This window comes from Pinus tabuliformis, chromosome Q (genome assembly GCF_031772625.1).
Source record: "Pinus tabuliformis cultivar Carrire ecotype Pingquan chromosome Q, CPIR1, whole genome shotgun sequence".
Lineage (NCBI taxonomy): Eukaryota > Viridiplantae > Streptophyta > Pinopsida > Pinales > Pinaceae > Pinus > Pinus tabuliformis.
In genome coordinates this window covers 250,080,153-250,099,864 of record NC_142296.1, presented here as the reverse complement: position 1 = coordinate 250,099,864, position 19,712 = coordinate 250,080,153, and the positions used below count along the sequence as shown (strand labels likewise).

General features: G+C 28.4%; 1 pseudogene; it reads left to right on the top strand.

Annotated features, from left to right (window-relative positions):
* Positions 1 to 5,889: 5,889 nt before the first annotated feature.
* LOC149219115 (uncharacterized protein At1g08160-like) lies at positions 5,890 to 6,575 on the top strand (annotated as a pseudogene).
* The last annotated feature ends 13,137 nt before the right edge of the window (positions 6,576 to 19,712 follow it).

The window sequence follows — 19,712 nt, the reverse complement described above, 5'->3', positions numbered from 1 at the left end:
AACGAAATGAAAGATTTAAGAGTTTCCATTTATATTTAATTAATATTAATATATATATATATATATATTGAACATTTAGTTAAAAAATAAACACCGATTGAAATGAATATACAACATTTAATCAAAAACTAATTTTATAAAAAATTATCCAATTTATTAAAAAAATTAAATAAAAAATGAAGACTAAATTATATTAGGCACAATTAGTAGTGTTGCCACTATAGAGGCCAACATGTCTCTAGAAACTTAAACCTAAACAAATCATGATCTATACAACTTAAACTAAATTCTTTTAACTTATCCAAAAATTTAATTAGCAAAAAAATCCCGATTAAAAACGCAATCAAATTCTTTAATTCATTAATTCCTGAGAATTATCTCAGATTTCCCTTTTTGCATTCTCATTAAAAGGGACCGCTTTCCTTCCTTTGCAATTTAAATCTCGATACCTTGAAAAATGTCAAATTACCTAAAGTATTTATTGTTTTTTTCAAATTCCAGTATATTTTAAGTCAAATCAGCTAGAGTATTCATTGGTTTTTTCAAATGCTAGTATACTAAAAATTTACGAGAAAACATAATTTCTTAGTTTTTTCATCCATTTAGTTGGTTGATTTTTATTAAATACTTTAAAAACATCGAAAAGCACGATTGGAATTCCTTATATATAGATATATATAAAACATTTTAGATAACATCAAACAAATAACATTCAATTACATAAAAATATCTAAAAACATTTAGATTGAAGTATATTATGGACGATAAATATGACCATTAAATTCCATAAATTCCATTAACGAATTCTCACATTTAAGATGAAATGATTTCATTTCACATGGAGTCGTTGGTTTTTATTTTTTTACAGTGTATTTATCGAGTCTCTTTTATGGTATATTAATTTGAAAATTGTTTTGTTTAACCATTTAAATTCCATTAATAAGTTCTTCAACATGACATTTTTATGCTCACCTTTAAGATAAAATGATTTCATCTCACATGGAGTCATTGCTTTTACATTGCATTTATGGAATCTGTTTTATGGTATATTAATTTCAAAATGATTTTGTTTAGCCTTTTAAGTTATATTGATTTCAAACATTACATATATACATTTTAATATTACTTTCATTTAATTTTCTTAATAAGTTCTCCAACATAGCATTTTTATGCTCACTTTTAAGATGAAATGATTTCATCTAACATGGAGTCGTTGGTTTTTAATTTTTAACTAGTGCAGTCATGAAGTCTCTTTTATAGTATATTAATTTCACAATTGTTTGGTTTAAATTTAAGTTGTATTGATTTCAAATAAAATATAATATAATATTATATATATATATATATATATATATATATATATATATATATATATATATATATAAATATATATTATTTTCATAATATTACTTTATTTTATGATGATATATATATTTTAATATTATTTTCATAATATGACTTTCATTTTATGATAATATCTTTCTATTGTTTTTATTGATAAAATGGTTCTAATATAAAGTTGTTTGATTTTAGTTGTATTTTGCAATATTTTTAATTGAGGAATTTTATATTTTTATATAGTATATTAATTTTAACTTGATTTTAAAAAAATGATTTAATGTTTTCAATAATTATTGTTTTTGAAAAATAATTTTAATTTCATCACATGATAATATACAATAAATTTATTTAAAAATATTATCATAAATTCTTTAAAATCATACATTTAGAAAAACCATATATAAATTAATAAAATCCTAATTTATATTACATTCATTTCAATATTATATATCTCTATAAATTACAAACTACTTAAACTTACCCATTTTAAAAACAAATATAGATTAATAAAAACTTGACTTGGGTTGGATTCATTTCAACATTACATATTTCCATTTATTTTTATACTACATTTATTTTAAAATAATTTTTTTTTTCATTTGTTTTTTAAAGATGATGCAATGATTTTAACCTGAATTGGCTAATTTATTAGTTTAAAAAACAAATATAGATTAATAAAAACTTGACTTGAATTCATTTCAACATTACGTATTTCCATTTATTTTTATGCTACATTTATTTTAAAATAACTTTGTTTTTCATTTTTTTTTAAAGATAATGCAATTATTTTAACTTGAATCGGCTAATTTATTATTTGAAAAATAAATATAAATTAATAAAAACTTGATTTATGTTGGATTCGTTTCAATATTACATATTTCCATTTATTTTTATGCTACATTTATTTATTTATTTTTATTTTTTCATTTTTTAAAAATGATGCTATGATTTTAACCTGAATTGGCTAATTTATTTGTATTGTGTAATAATGTAATGTGGGAAATTTTGTTTTACATCGTACATTGATTTGAAAATTATGACTATATTTGTATTGTGTAGTAATTTCAATGGGGAAATTTTGTCCATCAAATTATCTTTAAATAAGGATTTTGACTTGTCATGTGATAATGCACAATAAGTGTTTTTTAAAAATATTAAATTACATATCATGTATTAGGGTTTTGAATTTAATTTCAACATATAAATAAAAATATTAATAAAAATATGATTTAGTTTTTTTATTTAAAAACTATATTTTTTAAATAAATACATTTTTCTTTAAATGATGCAATGATTTTAACCCGAATTAGCTAATTTAATTGTATTGTGTAATAATTTTAATGAAAATATTAATAAAAATATGATTTAGTTTTTTTATTTAAAAACTAGTATTTTTTAAATAAATACATTTTTCTTTAAATGATGCAATGATTTTAACCTGAATTAGCTAATTTATTTGTATTGTGTAATAATTTCAATGAAAATATTAATAAAAATATGATTTAGTTTTTTATTTAAAAACTATATTTTTTAAATAAATACATTTTTCTTTAAATGATGCAATGATTTTAACTTGAATTAGCTAATTTATTTGTATTGTGTAATAATTTCAATGAGGGAAATTTTGTTTACATTGCATTGATTTGAAAATTATGACTATATCACACAATTATTTTTAAATAAATATTTTGACTCCATCAAATTATCTTTAAATAAGGATTTTGACTTATCATGTAATAATGCACAATAAGTGTCTTTTAAAAATATTAAATTACATATTATGTATTAGGGTTTTGAATTTAATTTCAACATATAAATAAAAATATGATTTATTTTTTTAATTTAAAAACTATATTTTTTAAATAAATAACATATAAATAAAAATATTAATAAAAATATGTTTTATTTTTTTTACTTAAAAATTATATTTTTTAAATAAATAATATTTATGGTAAAAAATCTATTTTTAAGGAAGGTTCCTGATTTGTGAAGATGCATGTAATGTACCGCGGTAACCTCACATGTAAAAGCAAGGAGTTAGAATTTTTTATACAAATTACCCGCAAGTAATTATCCAATTCACAACTCCACATTCTTCATTAACCATTAAATATAATGTTCATTAGTACATAAAGTAAATTGCAATAGAAGATAGTAAGTTGCATAGCATTTGCGTAACCGTTAACCACCACTGTGGTAGTGTAATAACATAAACTGTCTCATGAACCTTTCGTCCATTTTATGATTTTCCTTAACCATATTAAATAATCACGTACTAGGACATTATGATTGTCACATCGAAATAGAGAAACATCATCATCAAGGATTCAACATCATCCAACTAACACTAAAGGCAATCACACCATTGAACACCGATATACCTTGGAAACCCCGTAGGGTGAAAACCAGCAAACGTTTAATCTTCTTATTAAACGCTCGTGAGGGATTTCACCCCTCACTCAATGGCTTATAAGGGATTCCATCCCTTAACCATTGTTATAAAATCATTACAATGAATTATCATTAAGTTGTCACATAACTAGCTAAAAGCTAATACAATTTTCATGTAATCTTTTACTTACATACTGCCACATACAACATTCCTTGTGGCATGATTGTTCTAGCAATGTATGTTCCTGCAACTCGAACTCATCTGCATGGACCATTGATCACTTTCCTGCCACTATGTTAACATCACTTTTCTTTGGCACCAACCGCCATCATTTCCTGTCAATGTTGTCGTCAACAAGCTTTGGCAACAAGATTAGATACCATAATAATGAATTAGTAATCAACCTCTAAAAGAGATCTTTTAGCATCTACTCATATGCATGAGCAAGCATGACATACTATTTAACTAGTACATACACCCAAGTAAATATTGTTTGACCTCCACAATGTTTATTTACACTAATGCATAATTCTCTTTAAGAGTTCTAACTCATTAGTTCTACTAACACGTATAACACATTCGTTATATCTTCGTACATGTAATAAATTGTTATTTCCATGCTTAAGCACATACGTTCTTTTCACATAGTTATTTTTCGAGAACTCAACATAGTCTCTCTAACATGAAAAGAACATAACTCCATATCACAATGACTATTCCTTGTTCATACCATTGCTTATCATATTAACCCTTCTTTAATGTATGCAACACATATTCCCTTCACTAGAATACTACCATCATTTCATACAAAAAACCACATACCTCTTTCTTAAAGGAAGTCATTATAACCTCATTTCTCTATCTTCCTATATGAGGGTTTCTCAAGCTTCTCTTTCAAGAAATTATTAAAGATATCCATCTTTATGCATAAAAATCAAGATACAACAACAAGGTTTACTTACCTTTTACGCATTAAAATCAAGAAATCAACACAACTCATCTAACAAGACAATCTCTTCAATAGATTATTATTTTCAAGAAAGTTAACATGATCACGTTCTCTTTGTACACACAGACTCATATTTCCAAAGTCACAATCACTACCCTTACCCTTATGTGCATGCAACATGTGTTTTTTCCTAGCACAATTATTTTTACTTCAATGCACATAGTCTTTTCATGAAACGAGTATGGATTCTGGTTCTTGTATGAACGCTATTCATATGTGTCTTTAAAGGAAAGAACCTTTATTTTTATTTTCAAAAAAACTCTCATAAAAGCCTTCATCTTCATACATGAAGTATGCACTCTTTTTCTGAAAAGAAACTATAGAAATGAATATCTATGTGCCTAGAAACACATCATTAGCTAGAAACTTAGAGATTAGCTAGTATCCCAATGCAATAAAGCATATATCATTTCTCAATAAAATCCAACTTAACTTCTATTTCTTTTATATGCATTCATTAAAATACTTTCTTTACCAAGAAAACATATAAAATATTCAATCTTTTACCGCATGCATTAACATATTTTCTTTACCAAGAAAACATATAAAATAATCATCTTTTACCGCATGCATTAACATATTTTCTTTACCAAGAAACATATAAATTAATCATCTTTCACTGCATTCATTAACATGTTTTCTTCACCAAGAAAACATAAGAAAACATATAAAATATTCAATCTTTAACTACATGGATTAACATGTTTTCTTCACCAAGAAAACATATAAAATATTTAATCTTTTACTGCATGCATTAACATGTTTTCTTCACCAAGAAAACATGTAAAATATTTAATCTTTTAGTGCATACTATTATGCATATGTTATCTATATCTGGTAAGAAATACTTAATAAGATACCCAAATAAAACAAACATATATTTTTCCTGCTAGAAGGGGAGCAAGTTACTTATCTTTTAATATTGCAAATATATATACTAACCAATTTTTAGACTGCTGGCCACTATACTGTTGATGTCGTTAAGGGTTGGTTCTAAACGTGTGGCTGTTAGAATAGCTGATAAACTTGCTGTATAGCACGATTGCAGAATTCCAATAACAAGGAACCACGCCACAACACTATGTGCCCCATTCCAATCCGGATATCATCCTCATTGGTGAACTAAGTTATAAAATTGAACCTTAATATGCTTCCCAATGGGTTTCTAGGCTGCCCTTCGAAGAGCCGAATGTTTCTGCGCTCCAATATATGGATCATTGCACTGGTTATCTGGATCGTCTACAGGCCTCACGAGCCCAGCTTTGCAGTGAGCTCAGTGCAGATCCCCAAATTCAATGTCACCAAAGATTCCCACCTCAACTATGAGTTTGTACTGCAAGTAGATGCAAGGAATCCGAACAAGAAGGTAAGCTTTTATTACGATCCCTTTTTTGTGAAAATTTCCTTGGGTGACGTAGATCTGGCAGACGGCTCCATCCCTGGTTTCTTTCATGGGACCAAGAACACCACAGTCTATCGTAAGAGTCAAAACCTGGCCCTTAGTTCCTCCGATGCCAAGAATCTGAAATCCGCACAGTCAAAGGGGAAAGTCAAACTAGACCTGGATTTGCAGACTCGTGTGAGAGTGAGGATGGGGAAATGGAAGTCTCATAAAGTCAGAGTAGACATCAAGTGCAAAGGAGTCTCTGCTGCCATTTCAGAAAAGCTTCGGCCACTGCTAGCTCTGATACTCCATGCAAGCTTAAGCCACGCTCACCCGAAGTATGGACTAGCTTCCCCCTCCCATTGCGTGGGAGACTTTCCTTGTTTCTTGCCTGGGATTCCCATTCAATTTCACAACTACAAAGAATTAGTTTAATAACTGATTCGTAACTTTTGATTCTACGATGAGTTATCTTAGGGATATTATAATGCACAATTTTTTTTTGGAAAATATTAAATTATTAAATAAAAAATTAGTTTAATAATTGATTCGTAACTTTTGATTTTACGATGAGTTATCTTATAAAAAATTAGTTTAATAACTGATTCGTAACTTTTGATTCTACGATGAGTTATCTTAAGGATGTTACAATGCACAAATTTTTTTGGAAAATATTAAATTATTAAATAAAAAATATTAACTTATAATATGTATCAAACATTTGAATTTAATATCATGTTACCATTTACAAACACAACATATATATCAATATATTAATGGAGATATGACTTATGTTTTATTTATTTAAAAAATAAGAATTTTTTAATAAATAATGTTTATCCTGATAAAACTGCTTTTAAAGAACGATCTTGACTTCATCACGTGGTAATGATAAGTTCCTTTAGAAAATATTAAATAATTAAAATACATATTATGTGTCTTAGGTATTTGAACTTAATATCATGATGTGAGGAATATATATATATAACAAAACATTTTATTTTATGGGATAAGATATTTTATAATGTTCATGATTTTATAACCAAATAGAATTTTATAAGTTTTATATATTATGTGTAAAAATTGAATTTGGGTTGTGAGGATGATAATCATTTCTCATTATCACTCAAGATAAACTTAAAATAATATTGAATAGAAGTGTTTGTTAATTACTTTATCATACAAAAAAATGTTGAAAATAAAAAACACTCTCTTATACATAAAAATAAAATAATAAAGAATTTTGAATAATCTTTTTAAGGTCTAATAGAAAGTATTGATTTTACTAGGTGTTAATCATCATCATCATCATATCATATATACAATTTTACAAAAAAAAATTATCTGATTAATTTTTAATACAATATATTTTATTTTTATAAATATTTGGAATATTATCAAATAAAATTGATGACCAACCTTATTAACCAACTTATGACCAGTTTCAGTAAAATCACTTACTTATCAAATGCGAATAAAGATTTTTTATTTTTTATTTTATTTTTTTAATTATAAATAATTTTATTAATATATAATGATTTGTCCTAAGGGGACACCTCAATTGGTGATCCACATGATGTGAATATGTGAAAATTAAGAAATCCAAAATTTAATCTCATAGTTGTGACCCAATTTAAGGAGAAAAAAACAAGTCTTAATGCTCAAAAACATAATGGTAACAACTAAAATCAACCCTTAAACAACCTAATCATAAATTCTTCTAAATTTCTATATATATTTGATTTTTATATTATAATTTTTTTTATTAATTTATAATTATTTGAAAATTTAAACTATAATTATTCTTCTAAATTACTATATATATTTGATTTTTTTATTATAATATTTTTTATTAATTTATAATCATTTAAAAATTTAACCCATAATTATTAATTTTAATTTATTTATTTTAAAAATCATAATTTAATTATATATAAACCATAATTATTAGTTTTAATTTATTTACTTTAGAAATTATAATTTAATTATATATAATAAAAATATACAAACATTCTTGTAAACCAAACCTTATTTGATATGTGAAATTTCAAAATTCAAAATTAAGAAAAGGAAAAAAAAAAAAAAAAAAACACAACCACCTCTCCATCAAATGATCAGCCCTTAATCACTATTCGAAAAAACATTCAATGTGTCATATGTATAAGAAGTACGTATTCAACCATTTACTTTTATTAGTAAACAATATTTATTGAAAGTAAAATTCCATTAAGTATGCCATGCACGGATGTTTGTTTTTTATATTTTTCTTTCTAACTGTATTTTAAACTGTTCTTTGTTTTAAATCAAGCTACATAGTAATGATGTGTTTTTCTTCATTTTAGATCGTTCTTGGTTTTAAATCGAACTACATAAGTATTATATATTAATGTTTATATATGATTGGTTTGTTACTGAGGAAATTAAATTAGACACATTTTGAAATTGATTTTGTCTATTTGAACTATTCAAAATCAAAATAGAAATTAAAACAATTTTGTGTACTAATTCTATTTTTACTAGTTTTTCTAACATTACATTTACCACATTTTATTAAAAAGTTTAGAAGAAAATTAGATAAATTGTCAAAATTAAACAATATCACTGATTATTCAGAGAGTGAGTCCACTTTAATGGTTACAGGTTGGTTGGTTTCATCCTTTAAGGCCATAGACTCCTAGTTTTCTAGTGCACAAGCCATATTTGTTACTTTCTTATCTAATTTCTTCATTGGCCTTTGGGTCTCATCCAAACATAGAAGAATTTGTTATTGGTCCTCTGATCACTCGACCAAAACTCATACTATTATATTTTTTACCTACCAATATATGTTAATAGCCTACATACATTTAGTACTACATGTCCTTATTGTCCATGTGTGAATGACCATTTCCCAACCCGTGCAAGCACTTCCTCATTGGAAAATTCCAAAATTCAACCCAAATCCCATCTTCTTCCTTCTTAATCTCTTACTAGACAACCAAAGGAGTGGTGTTATGATAAATTAAAGTTAACCTCTTCACATCCCTCTAAGCTCTATATGTAGAGGGCCCTAAGACATCTTATCATCCCCTATGACAATGATCACCCCTACCATTTGTCAAGGGAATAAAAAGGAAACAAGGATGTATCACACAACTAGGGGAGAGTATATGGATATTGTATAAAGATACCACAATATAACTCATAGACGGGTTATAGAGAGAGGGATCCATGAAGGACTATTTTGCGGAACCCTCGTGGAGATACCATGAGATATAATTGTGAATGAAGCCCTAAAAATTCTTTCTAACCCCAAATTTCATAAGGACTTGGTATCGAGAATGCCCTTCCTAATTTCTTTCCTTTGGATAAACTAGAGTGAAATAATCCCTGATACTAAAACCAATATTCCTATAGTTAATATGGATCTAAGAGAGAAGGATAGGGGCTTGGGGAGAGGATTAAAAACATATACTAGCTTAACAAAAATCAATAGAGGAATGTGAACTAAAAAAATAGAGTTTGACCAACCAATATGAATTAAAGAGGTAGACTCAGGATTAGACAATGAATCCCATCCTTTCCTTTTGGAACCCCCTTTCCATGCAAAGCATACCACCATAGGAGAATGCACATAACTGGAAAAAGACTCAGAGCATAGATGTTACTAGAATGGAATAGATAAATATGAAAGGAAACAAATAAGGAATGAAGGAGAACACCTTATTTAATATATTATGGCTAAACAATGACTCATTCATCAAGAGGAGAAATTGACCCTCATTTATCTATAGGGACTCTAGCCACCTCATCCCATCTCTATTGCTTTTAACCTTATTTGAACCATCTATATCTACCTATATGATGCACCAATACTAATCGACATCTATGGAACTATGTGTCCTCCTTTGAATTGTCATGTATGAACTGCCACTTTAGCTGACTTAAATGCATGAAATGGTGGAGCTAAAGATGAAAGGTCCACATTTCAATTTAATCTTGTTGATCATGTGCCAGAGGAAAGCTATTGTACCCTCCCACCTCTTCCTCAGTTGACATACCGTGTCCATAGTATATATTGATATATTACTTTAATATAGATTTTACAATAAAATAATAATATTGAAAAGTATTTTCAAGATATTTAGTCATTTAGTGGATTGAAATGAGGATAATGTGAAAAGATTTTATCTTAAAAATCAATTAACATAGTTAAAAAAATTATAAATTTCAACAAATAATATTATAAAATGTTGGTGGTAGATAGAACAATATATCCTATAGAAGATGTGTGAAAATAAATTTATTTTCATTTTAAATGGAAAAAATATTAGATACATTAAATTGAGATGGACTATTGTATAGCTAAAGGGGCATAAAACAAATAGTGATAGGTAAGTTGCTCAGGGACTCCTTGTATAAATGTTTTAAGTTTGAAACTTCATGGACACAAATATAATGATTTTCAAGAACATAATTATTATTCATCTGTCTTTCAAGGAAGTTCAAGGCTTTCCTTCAAAATCATAAAATTCATAGCGTTGAGGTGAATTTCCTACGGTTGATTTTTTCTTTTCAAAATTTCTTCCTAAAGAGAATAAGGGTCCCAAAGAAAGAAAGGATGTGGGATAGAGGCTCATATGGAATTTTACTTCCCCTCAAGATCAACTTGGATTACTACCATGATAAGGGATTATTAGAAAGGGCTTTTTTAAGAAATAATATCTTTGGAAGAAAGAAAAATCCATATGGTGCATTTACGGCTTCTTTGAATATCTTTGGTATAAGAAATAATACTTCTTTGAATATCTTTAATACAAGAAAGAATACATATAGATATATATGGTTCATATCTAGATTAAATTTAATATAGATACTATTACTTCTTTAAATTTTAAATTTCATCTTTTACATGTAATATCATAGAGGAGACATTAATAATGGAGTAAAAGTATTTTAATTGTTATTAAAGGTGTGTGTACTATATGGAGATATGAGATACTAGTGCCATGTTAGCTCTTACATATCATAGAGGAGACATTAATAATGGAGTAAAAGTATTTTAACTATCATTAAAGGTCTGTGTGCTATATGGAGATATGAGGTACCTAGTGCCATGTTATCTCTCTTGGCTGGACAAGAAGTGGGTCACATGTTACTCTAAAGGGAGTTCCTAAAATGGAAGTCAACGTCTTTTACATGTAATATCATAGAGGAAACATTAATAGTGGAGTAGAAGTATTTTAACTGTCATTAAAGGTTTGTGTACTATATGGACATATGAGATACCTAGTGCCATTTTAGCTCTCTTGGCTTGAGAAGAAGTGGGGCACATGTTACTCTAAAGGGAGTTCCTAAAATGGAAGTCAAACATATGGGAAGGCTTCATTATTTTTTACATGAAATATTTTGAGTTGTTTAGTTTTCTTTCAATGTTTAATAATGAAAGAAAGATCCGATCAAGAAAATGATGATTATGATTTATTTTGAGTTGATATTAAAATGGTATTGGAAAAGAGAATGTCTTGCCGTTGCGTCCAATTATAGGATATTTTAGGGAATTTTTACAAATCACAGGTAAAATGTAGCCATGCACAAAAAAAACATTGAGATGGGAGCATTTTAAAATGATCTAGTGATTCATGTTAACACTAGGTTTGATGTGATGTAGGACCTAAACTCCTCACTTATTACGCAAATGCTCATATGCTAGGCTTGTTAGCTTTCATAGGATGATGATCTTCATATAACCCTTAGATGTTTATTTATTATAACTCTTTTACAATTTTTGAAGTAATATAATTTTCATTTAGAAATTAAAATAGTTTAGTTACTTTAAAGTTTAGTTACTTTAATCAATCTTAATGGTTTTTCTTTTGATATTTTTATATAGAGTTTTACTATGATATATGATGATTATTGGCTAGTTATTTTTATTATTAGTTATTTTTATTGAGATTCTAGATTCGGATATTCCATAGTTTTCATTGTTATGTTGTCTACGTTTCGAGGCTAGAACAAGATTTATCCTAGGATTGGTTCTACAAATAAGGGAAATGAGAGTTATAAATATGATCTCGTATATTGTCAAATTGGGGAGCCGGCCAGCTCAAGATGAATGATCGCTTTTAATTTAAACAAATTTTTATTTCAATTCATTTTTATTATCTTGTTATTTAATTAATAAATTATTTATTTATAAATCTTTCTCTGATACTCTATTTTATTTTAATAATGATTTTTATGGATTATTGCTTTAATTATTGCTCATATAAATTAATATGAGTTATATTATACTCAATTAATATAAATCTTGATATTATTAATTTTATTACTACATTTATGTTTTCAAATTTTTGTAATAAGCTTTTTTGTTGATTCTTTAATAAATTACATTTTAATTACATTTTAATTAAATTATAATTTGTTTTGTTTTTTATTTATTGAAGAGAAGTATTAATATATTACTTTACTAATATTTTGATTTTTGATTTATTTAAGCCTATGTTATTAGTTTATTGATAATATATTTTAATATGAATCTTAACTATACCTAATATCAAATCATGTTACTAGATTATATAAGTAATATTACTTAATAATACTTAATATTATTATTAGGGGTAAGAGAGGGGTAGAGTTGGGTTAACAAAGGATTGGGTCAAAGAAGGGAGGGGTTCAAAAGGGGTAGGGTTAAAATTCACAAGGGGAGGACCATGAGAGGGTCATAGGGAAATTTTAGGAGGAGATGGGGAATGTGATATAGGAGAGAATTGAGAGAGGTAGGGGGTGTAGGTGTGGGAATGATGAAGAATGGTAAGGGTGATGTGAAAGGGAGGGCATTTTATTCATTGCGGGGGAGAAGGGAAATCCAATTTTTGCTAACTTCCAGGCCTCCATCCCTAGTGAGGTTGTATGGGTGCTTGATGATTTCAAGTGCCTCCCACACTTTACGTCTAAAATGATATTTTTCATTCGCAATGAATTTTGTGTCTTCAAGATAGATATGGTGGGTTGTCTTGTCTGCATGCTCAGCTAAAGCTGAAGAACAAGTTCTTTCATTTCAGATATCTGCACCATGCTCTTTAAGTTGAGTTCTTTCATTTTAGATATCTGCACCATGCTCTTAAGCCTGAACTCGTTCTTCAGCTTTAGCTGAGCATGCAGGACAGACAAACCACCGTATATGCCTTGAAGACACAAAGATAATTGCCTATGTAAAACATCATTTTAAATGTAAAGTGCGGGAGGCACTTCAAATCATCAAGCACCCGTACAACCTCAATAGGGATGGAGGCTTGGAAGTTAGTAGAAATTGGATTTCCCTTCTCCCTTGCAATGAATAAAATTCTCTCCCTTTCACATCACCCTTACCATTCTTCATCATTCCCGTACCTTCACCCCCTACCCCTACCAATTATCTCCTATATCACATTCCCCATCTCCTCCTAAAATTTCCCTATCACCCTCTCATGCTCCTCCCCTTGTGAATTTTAACCCTGCCCCTTTTGAACCCCTCCCTCCTTTGACCCAATCCTTCATTAACCCAGCTCCACCCCTCTCTTACCCCTAAAAATAATATTAAGTATTATTAAATAATATTACTTATATAATCTAGTAACATGATTTGATATTAGGTATAGTTAAGATTCATATTAAAATATATTATCAATAAACTAATAACATAGGCTTAAATAAATCAAAAATAAAAATATTAATAAATTAATATATTAATACTTCTCTTCAATAAATAAAAGGTAAAATAAATTATAAAATTTAATTAAAATTAATTTATTAAAGAATCAACAAAAAAAACTTAGTACAAAAATTTGAAAACATAAATGTAGTAATGAGATTAATAATATCAAGATTAGATTTATATTAATTGAGTATAATATAACTCATACTAAAATATATTAGCAATAATTAAAGCATTAATCCATAAAAATTATTATTAAAATAAAATAGAGTATCATAGAAAGATTTATTAATAAATAATTTATTAATTAAATAACAAGATAATAAAAATGAATTGAAATAAAAATTTAAACATTAATCCATAAAAATTATTATTAAAATAAAATAGAGTATCATAGAAAGATTTATTAATAAATAATTTATTAATTAAATAACAAGATAATAAAAATGAATTGAAATAAAAATTTGTTTAAATTAAAAGTGATCATTCATCTTGAGCTGGTTGGCTTCTCAACTTGACAACATACCAGATCATATTTATAACTCTCATTTCTCTTATTTGTAGAATCAAACATGAGGATGAGTCTTGTTCTAGACTCGAAATGTAGACAACATAAAAATGAAGACTTCGGAGAATCTCAAAAACCACACCACAAAAATCTACAAACCATTATTTTTATTATTAATATTAACTAGTTTATATTTTTTTAGTTTGTTAATTTGTTTATGATTTGTGAGATTATTTTGTGGATCAAGGTTATATCAAATTTGATTTGTAAATTGTTTTGGATAATTTATTAAATAGTTTGTCTCAATAGATTTTATAAAACTATACTTAAAAATCTAAAATAAGCACTATTACAATTTTATATCTATTTAGATTTATAGATCTGTAGATTACTGTTAATAGCTATGCATACGAGTTAAAATTATGCCGACAATAGAGAATGGAAAAATAAAATCTCACAAACAAATTTGACACATGATAGGACTTGGGAAAACCCTTTTGGGAGGCAAACTCAATTGGAAGGTGAAGCTACTATACTCCCATTGTTTGAATGGAAATATGGTTTCTAGAACAAAGAAGTATGGCTTGCGGCTCATGGGCTACTACAATGTAAAAATTCTCTTTGTTTTTTATATTTCCTATCCCTCTTGGCTATTTTTGCTTAACTATGGAACAAATGCACTTGAAAAGATGTAACCCCTTTTCCTCCTAGTGGCCTAGTTATAACACAACTTTATAGCCTACTAGTGGTTAAGTTTGGCAACCTCAACCCTTAGTTACAGTAAAGACTCTTCTAGAGTATTCTCCCTCATAATCATATGGCTAGCCCATTTTTCATGAATAATGAGGATGACCTAGCATCCTTTCAAATTATGGTGGTGAAAACTGAAAAATCAACTTCTAAATAGCATAACATTTGCATAGCAACTTCTAGTCAGATGATTCTTGTGAAGCAACTTAACAAAAACACCTTTCAATGTCTACTTGATACTCCATAAACCTATAAAAATTTGTAATTATTATAAATTTTTAAAATTATATATATATACACTTTAATCTATTTTTTTTTAAATTATTTAATCATTTTCTTGCATGCATATTAAATTCTCTCTGCGCCTTTAGCAAAGTTCTCTCTCGGCTCTTTTTATTTTTGCTCTTTCTTCACCCTTTTATTTGATTTCTTTTTGTTTAAGACTTTAGAAATATTATTACTCATTTTAAATATTAAATATTTAAATTTATTAATAAAATTTATATATAGGTTTTATTATTATTATTATTATTGGACTTTAGAAACATTATTGCTCATTTTAAATATTAAATATTCAAATTTATTAATAAAATTTATATAGTTTTTTTTTAAATAATTTTATTATTTAAAATAAATATTGATTTTTTGTAATGATTATAATGATAAGTATATTTATTTTGGTGTAGGGTTTTAAAATTTTTAATTTGAATATCAATAATTATCAAGTGGATGGTAGGGATTTAGCCTCTACGAAATATTTTAAAATATTCTCAGTAGTCACAAATCAAAAGTTGAGATTTATCTCAAAAGTAGTTATGCCATTTTTGTCCTTTAATTAAATTAATTAATTCAAAAATATCATATGAGTAAGTGGTATGTGAACATGACTTAGTTATGTTTTTGTGGGCATGTGGTACTATTTTGTAAACCATGGTATTGGCCCATGGTATTGTAACAAAGTGTATTTACACATTAAGAATCTCCATAGTAAAGTGGGGGGTGATCTTCATGATTAAGAATATTGTCATGTTGATAGGCATGTCTATTTTGGAATTGGGAATCCAAACTTTTAATTTAATTATCAATAATTATTAGGTGGATGGTAGGGATTTAACCTCCATCAAATTTTTTAGAATATTCTTAGTAGTTTACACAACTCAAAGGTGAGATTTATCCCAAAGTAGTTATGGTTTTTTCTTATCTTTTAATTAAATTGATTAGTTAAAAAGATGTCATATAAACAAGTGTCATTTAAAATGAGTTATGATTTCTTAGGAACATGTTATTGATATGTCATGGTATTGCAACAAAGACTATTTAGAGATTAAGAATCTCCATAATAAAGTTGAGATAAATCTCCATGGATAAGAGTCGTGTTCCATGTTTTTTCAAATGTATATATATTTAACCTATATATTAATAATTTAAAATAAAGTATTTTTTGGTAAGCGGAAGTTGCATTTCCCGATAGTCATTCAAGATAAATACATCATCCATTCCATGAGAATAAACATATCACTTATAAGTGGGCCTGATCTACCAAGCAGAAACATATATTATTGACCTCCTACCTATAGATTAGTTTGTCCAAAATTGAGGAAGTTTCAGTAGTTCTAACATGATTAAAGTATCCCCTACAATACTATAAAATAGAAAACAAAAAACCAACATGTTGGTAGTCAAGATTGAGAAGAGATAACAAGTGCTAGAACTTTGCCCCTCACCCTCAGAGGCGCTGGAGGAGTAGGTTCCTAATGAAGATGAAACTATGTATGGTCCAGCCACATGTCGCATTATTTTTAAACAAACTCTATGGTTCTTATGGACTCTTTTGACATTTTCCTGGTTGGAAAAAATGTTATATCATTCTTCTTGTTTATCCTTCAGTACCTTGCCCAACAGGGTCATCATTTGCCAATACAAAGAAAAGGCATGGAAGTATTGCTTCCATAGTCCTATATTATATCTAGGGTTAGGAATCCAAGTAGAAATATTCTCTAGTATTTTAGAGTCTGAAAAGGATTTTCTTTCCCTAGCTACAATGGATTCCAATTGGTGAATTTCCTTCCTTGTTTCCGGGGAAGAGTTGAGTGATAGCTAGTAGCAACCTCTTGAGCCTGCTACTCGGCTTAGTTGCATCCATGAGGACTGTGACCACACCCTCCCCATCTACTTCTCATTATTTTCCTTTGCATGATCAATAGGGATAGTCAATACCAACAAGTTGTGCAAGTATATAATGTGATAGAGTCGTGAGATTTACTAGGATAGCTTGTCTTAGCCAAATCTAGGGAAAGGGCTAGAAAGGCTAGCAAGATGAGGTAAGCGACGAGGTTAGGAGGAATTGACCATAGACAAAATAACAACACCTCATAAAACAACTAGAAGGATGCATAAACAAAAGTGCGTCGCAAGATGGGAGTGCTAGACCACAGGTGCAATCAAAGGAAAAGAAATACAACCAAGACCAATTAATAATCACCTCAATCTCATATTAGGGCTCAAATAGGAACGTTATAAATAGAATGATAAAGAGATAAAGGGTTGTGAATTACCCAAAATTAGAAAACAATTCCAAATTTCGATGAAAAAGCCTCGAGGGCGACCAAGTAGCTAGAAACAATATAGGAATAAAGTGTGTCCAAGAAGCTATATCCTACATCACAGATACCACCCCCTCATATTATCGTTTGCAAAGGATTACGAGTGTTGTTGACCAATATAATTTCTCCCACCCAACTAATGTGATACAAAGTTAGGGTAATAATTCCCCTGCCCAAAATGCTACCCAAAAGTATAGTAGGGAAGCTTACAAATAGTTGTAAACTCTTATGGATAAACATCACCACATTCGAAGTTTCCCTTAGCTAGGCTTGCGGCAATGGAGGACCTGGAATTTTCTTTTTTTGCCACTTTTGCAGATAGACACATCTACTTGAAGGAATCCCTTCCTCATAAACCATATGACCCAATGAAATTAACGTTCACATGTCTTAACTTTCATGGGGGTTTCCACACCATCCCTAATATTTAATGCATTCTTTGTTATGGGGTATCCCATTAATCTTGAAAAAACACCCCATTGGGAATTTTTTTTAAATAAAGTTATAATTGAGTTAATTTTATGATTTTTTTAATTTTAACAATGTGAAATATATTATGAAGTGTTTTAGTGTCTCTTTTGTATTGATGACTATTGAAATTTACCATCCATTTAATTTATATAGATTTTCTAGTTATACATTCTTTTTAAATGTATATATGTTTAACTCATATATTAATTCCAATCATAATAGTATAGTTACTTTTTATTTTTATTTTTGATAATATGAGATGTATTATAAATAAGTGTTTTGATACTTATAAACATCTATCAGTTATGTAATTTATATGACTGCATTAATATATAATAAATATTAAAATCCATTTCTTTACATTAAATTAATTTAAATCTCTCAATTTAACTTATAATTATATTATTATAATTGTATTAATTACGTCGTAAGGCGTTCCCTCTGAATTGAACTCCCCTCCCATGCCACTTTGGCATAATCTGCACCACTCTGGCATAAACTGAATTCGTTTACACTCGTTAACAGTTTATTCATCGATTGAAATTTAAACTGAATTCGTTTACGCTGGTTAATAGTTTATTCAACTGTTCATCTATTGAAATTTAAACTGACTTCTTGGTTTACATCGGTTAATAGAGTTTGTTCAACTGTTCATCTGTAATGACCTGCATCGAATGCAATTACTTGTTCATTTGTAATGACTTTCCTTGCATGCACTTCATTGTACCTACTACCCTCCAATGGAAACATGGCAATATTTAAAGAGAAGCTCATTACGTGTTTACAAATCATTGATCTGTAACCACCTGCCTCGCATTCCCTTAATCGTCCATCATAACTGCTAAAGTGACTTCTCTCGACACTTTCCAGTGGAAACTTGGTGATATTTAGATGTAAGTTCATTACTTTGATTATGGGTATGTCAATTCCAGCCAGAGCTTTTCTGAGGAAGATCTTATACTGTTCCACTGTCAAAATATGTGATGCGGACAGGAAGGCAGGGGTGCTGGTGATCGAATCATATGTTGCGCACCTGTCTGAGGAGAATAGCCCCGAAGATATGTGCTTGTTCACCGATACCATTGCTAAATGTAATATGCAGCTGCTGGCTCACATCTCTATGCACTTGCCCAGGCAGAGGTGAGGAATGTAATATGCAGCCACAGGCTCACATCTCTGAGCACTTACCTAGGCAGAGGTGAGGAGTTCAATCTTATTGAGATATTTTGCATCTGAAGGATAATATTTTCATGGGAAGGAAAAATGTTTAGCTTCGGCTTTTGTAGAGCATTCTCATCCAATTCTGATCTTCACTGCAATAGTTTGTAAATATTGAAATTGGATTTCTGATACTATACACAATCACTCAGATTAAGTATTTTTAAGGTTATGTCTGTGATGTTGTATATGGATGGCCGAGAGAGACTTTCATTGTATTGTTGAGGTCAAATATCATCTTTGATTTTGCCAGGCATTTTAATTGGTCCGTAATTGACATGAGGTTAAATTTCATACACTGCTTTCTCTCATTGGTTCTGATTTAGTTCAGATATCGGTTTTGTACTTTTAGCTAATC